We start from the raw sequence: 5639 nt of genomic DNA on the forward strand, positions 1-5639 counted from the left end.
TTGCATCCAGATAGTGTTTTAGTTTTTTGTTTTTCCTATTCTTCATAATTTGATAGCCTAGTTTGATTTTCTCATGATTGTTTGGTGTGTTAGATTCCTTTTAGAGGATTCTTCTTAGTGTTTTACGGTATGGTGTATGGATACCTGTACTTCCTAAGTTTAGGGTTTTATATCTTATCATTTAGGGCTTGTTTTCTGTTATTCCATGAGGTTTCCTATTTTGTGGTTATCATTTCTTTATGATTTTCTATCCTAGATTTTACTGTTCTAGGGTTCTTAGAGTTTTCTTTCCTATGAGTTTTCCTATTCTTCTATGAAACATTTTTTTTTTGCATTTTCTAACTTAAGGTTTTCCATCCTATGAGTTCTTCTATGGAACTTCTTTATGGTTTTATATTCTATTTAGAGTTTTCTATTGTATGACTTTTCGTACTCTTTCATGGAACTTTTTCGTGGTTTTCTATCTTATTTAGAGTTTTCTATCCTATGACTTTTCCTATGCCACTTCTTCGTGGTTTTCTATCCTGTTAGAAAAGATAAGCCTTATATCTCAAAACAAGACGAGGGGAGGGGGGGGGGGGTTCAATTGGTTTTAACCCTTTTTGAAATCTTTATGAGTTTTGGAAACTTGAAATCAATAATCAAAGGCAAATGAATCAACAAAGATAAAGAGAAGGAGAAAAAGATCAAGACACAACAATCTATATTGATTCGACTATCACAAGCCTACATCCAATCCTCCTCCTTCAACCGCCTTAGTTGAAGGGAATCCACTATAATGATTGAGTATACAAGGATACAATGACAATCCCACAATTGCACTCCTCTCACCACTCAAAACCAAAATAGTAAAATAAGATATGAACACACTCAATATCTTACAAACACAAGAGCAATCCCAACTCTTGAAACCTGGCTATCCCTGCACAGGTACACAATGCACAAATTGTTGATGAACCTGATCTTTAACACACTCTTAAGTTCATATTGAATCAAAACCAATGTTCATATTGAATCAAAACCAATGTAGTCCAGAAACTTGAAAGAATCTTTGATATGTAATCACCAAATGAAACTTTGATTCTCTAAGAATGTTTCTTGAAATCACCTGTAATTAGAATTCAACAAGAATGTTAGTATTTGAAAATTGTAGCGCTATTGAAACAGATTTCAAGTCACATATATATAGGATTTTCAAATCTTGTTGTTGAGATTGTTGATAAGGGGAGCACAGGTTTAGTTGAACCCACAATCTCTGTGATATTTGTGTTTTTGATGATGACAACACATAGTTAATAAAAACACATGTGTATGTACTGTGTTACACGTTATATGCTTATGCTTACTATGTTGTATTTGTACAAGCATATTTGTGAACATATTGTGTTGATTATTGCATACCACTATGTTTGATATGTCATTTTATCTGTGTATGCATAATATGAGTTTTTGGAAATGAAAAACCACAAGCACCTAGCTTCAGCTGTTTGAACTTTAAAGTGTGACAAAACAACAAGTTTTAAGTCGATTGCATTATTGGTTAAATCGATTAAAACCCGTATGTTTGCACAAATATATTTCAAGTGTGCTTTGATGTATTTTGAGAAGAAAAGTTTTCAAATATATGCTAAGTGTTTCTACTTAATTGATTGCATGCATGTTGTATTCGACTAAGTTTGTTAATGATTTGAAAATTGTTTTAATGCTTGACATAACTATCACAACGGTCATATTTTTAAATATGTCGACCAATCATTTATTGCAAATCAATTACATTAATTGTGCTTTCAATTAATGCATTTGATTGTTGTTAATCTGTTATAACTATGAATTGTATGCGACTAGATTAATATCGTAATCGATTAAAAAAGCGTCTGATTTTTCCTATACTATATATTGACGCACTATTTGATTTCTGTAAGAAGAATTGATCTTTACACTTTTATATCTTTTTAGTGTGTGCTTTGAAATCTTACAGAAGAGAGAAAAGCTCTAAGAATCAAGAATTATCGTGGTGATAAAGTCTTGAGGATTTCCTGTGAAGCAAGATTGTTTGATACGAAAAGACTGATCGTTCTACACAGGAAGGTGCTTACTGCGTGATAAAAAAAAGCTTTGGCAAACGCTGCGAGTTGCTAGTTTCCCTGTGGTGTATATAGAAAGAAGAATGTGGTTCTTGACTTTGAAGGGTATCTCAAAGGGGTTGACAGTAGAAGATGATTATTCTTGCTACTTGTTTGTTTTGTGTACTGTCTATACTTAGATTAATGAGTTAGAGAGGTGATTTACATTTTGACTTGAGGTCGCTATAAAGCCCTTGGTGTAAAAACTCAGATCTATATAGTGCATTGGCTTCTATCTCGGGTTGAGTAGAAGGACACTGGATGTAGGCTTAGCCAAACCAGTATAAACTCTGCAGTGTTTGAATTTTCTTATCCCTTCTCTCTACATTAAGTCGATTATACTATCATTGCATTCGAATATGCTTACTGTTTCATTGCATACAAATGTACTTGCGATTCAAGAAAAGTTTAAAGACTTCCTACTTTGCGAAAAAGATTTTATAAGCAATCATTTTTACACATCACCAATTCACCCCCCTTTTGGTGTGAGAAACGAAGCACTTCTTTTTTAACACTTGTCGCAGAATAATCGATTATGTTAATTGCATAATCTGTTATGCTTTCCTTTCTGTTTTAATAGATTATCTCATGTATGTAATTGATTATTTAAACTCTTAAGCCTATTACTGCTTCTTTTAATAGTCTTAACATATTAAACTATCCTTTCTGTTTTAATTGATTATCGAACTTATGTAATCAATTATATTAACACTTAACCATATTAGTCGTCCATTTTCCATCCTTAGCATATTATCTCACCTATATAATAGATTATGGCTTTCTCTCTATTTTAATAGGTTATGTAACTTATATAACAGATTATAATAGAGTGATTTGCTCCTGTTAAGCTTTGTATGTGTTCTAGTTAAATTTAACAGATTATAAACTTTATGTAATCGATTATTTATACCAGAAACTATATTTTTAATCTATTTTAGACATGATTCACTGAACATCAATGGATTCAATCATGTAGCACACAAATATAAAGATATAAACATTTGTTATGCAATTTTGTTGTGCTAGAAACCATTATTAATTATTTAACCAATCATCATAAAAAATAAGATATAAAGAAGTTAAGCTCCCCCTATCAACATATCCTATTTAGAGTTTCTATCCTATGAGTTTTCCTATGAAACTTCTTCATTTTACGTTGTTTAATTAAACTTCAAAACCAGGATTCTTATAGACAACCTTGTGTTGTCCTAACAGTGGACAAACTCATGAAGTATGCTCACTTTTTGGCACTTGCTCACTTAGTTACAGTAGTAGAAGTAGTTGAATTGTTCATTAAAGAAATAGTAAGACTTCATGGGTTTCCCTCTACAATTGTCTTTAATAGAGACAATAGTTTCTTAAGTAATTTTTGGAAAGAAATGTTTAAATAGGATGGTAAAAAACTCAAGTTTAGCACTGCATACCATGCCCAATCCTATGGCCAAACAAAGATGGTTAATCGTTGCTTAGAGGCTTATTTATGTTTCATGACTGGTATACATCCTAGGAAGTGGCCCCTATGGTTGTCTTGGGCAAAATTTTGGTTTAATACTAACTATAGTACTTCTACAAAGTTGTCCCCTTTCGAGGCCCTCTATGGCTGTAACCCTCCTTTGTTGCTCAAGGTTCTACTATCTCATAAAAAGTGTAAAGTTTGAATCAATTACAACAAGAATGAGATGAGATATGGAGGGAGCTGAAGGAAAATTTATGCAAAGCTCAAGAACAGAACAAGGTGCAGGTTAATAAAAATCGGAGGGAGGTGGAGTTGCAAGTGGGTCATTAGGTGTATCATAAGTTGCAACCTTATTATCTAAAATTGATGGCTAACAAACCTAATGAGAAGCTTAGACCCAGATTTTACGCTCCTTATATAGTCTATGAACACATAGGAGTTGCAACTTATAAGCTAGACTTCCCTGCCCAAAGTAGAATTCACCCAATTTTTCATTTCTCCCTCCTTAACTGTGTTGTCCAACCAAACACTCCAGTTTAAACCTCTTCCACCTACACTTATGAAAGATTTGATATTAGAGGTATATCCAGAGGAGTTGTTCATCGTTTGTATGTCTCCAACGGGAGATTTGGAAGTTTCACTTAACTGGCAACACCTCCCCTCCATTGAAAATAGTTGGAAATCTGCAACACCCATCAATATAGGGTTCCCATCTTTTCACCTTGAGGGCAAGGTAAAACTTCATGGAGGGGGTATTGATAGGTACAAAGGGAAGGTTTACAGCAGAAGGAAAATTGTATGATTTAGTTTATTGTATGACAAACAATTTAAATGTTTGTAAGGTAGTTATTTGTCCATAGTTAGTTGCATCTGGCTTCTATAAAGTTAAAATGGACAGTTTAGCACTTTCTATCTTTATTTTGTAACTTGTGAAGGTTAGGGAGGGGGAATCTAGTTCTCTCTAATAACTAGAAGGTTATATGTTGTTTAGGTTCTCTCTTTAGAGGAAAGTCAATGAATGTGATATTACATTTTATAGTTTAACCAAGTTCATTCGTATAAGTCTATAATACCTATCAACATATTCTTGAATGGTTTGAAGGACGGAATAAAGGTTGAGGCTAAGTTGTATGAATCCAAAAATCTTGTTGAGTTAACGATGAAAGCTCAAATGTTGTAAGAAAAGGTTACAGTCACCACCAGGAGGAATCTCTCACTGTGTAGCTTCAAAGAAACACTTACACAAATTTCCACCTACTCGCAATTACTCAAAGGAAGGGGGAAATTCAGTGGATTTTACCAACTCCAATAGAGGAAGTAGAGAAAGTAGTGACTGGGTGAGCACCATTAAATAGTTCTCCTACTGGGACTTAACAAAGAGGAGCACCATTTAGAAAATTTTCCTAAGAAGAATTGCAAGATATGATAAAAAAGGGCTTATGCTTCAGGTGTGATGAGTAGTTTGGGCCTAATCATACCTGTAAAAACAAACACCTCCATATGTTGCTTATTTTGGTAAAGGAAAATCAATAATTAGGGGAATCTGTTGTCTACATTTATAAAGAATTTACAAACTTTCACCTTGAGGATAAGATGAATCTTCAGGAACGGAGTATTGATAGGTTTGATACAGTTCATAAAAGAAGGAAAAAAGAAGGTAGTTAATATAGTTAAAAAAACTTCTGATCTGTTGAAAACACCTCTCATCCATTGAAAACAGTTGGGAAGTTGATACAACCATCAATATTGAGTTTCCTGCTTTTTCACCTTAAAGATAAGGTGAAACTTCATGGAAGGGTATTGATAGGTTCAAGGAGAAAGTATATATTATAAGGAATAAGAGTAACAAACTATTATAATTGTTTATGAGGTGGATTGTTGTAATGAGACTATTTTATATAGTTTGTAAAAGGGGTTGTTTTCAATAGTTTTTTTTTTGGAGAAAATCGTAAGTGAAAGGAAAGAAGAGACATGTTCTCTCGAAAGACCTAGGATTTTTGTGTGGTAGTCACTAGATACAGACTAAGTTGTCTAGTTTTTATAGAAAGATAATCCAAGAA

Source organism: Vigna umbellata, chromosome 5, assembly GCF_029865625.1.
Source record: "Vigna umbellata cultivar VRB3 chromosome 5, Vumbellata_1.0, whole genome shotgun sequence".
Classification (NCBI taxonomy): Eukaryota; Viridiplantae; Streptophyta; class Magnoliopsida; order Fabales; family Fabaceae; genus Vigna; species Vigna umbellata.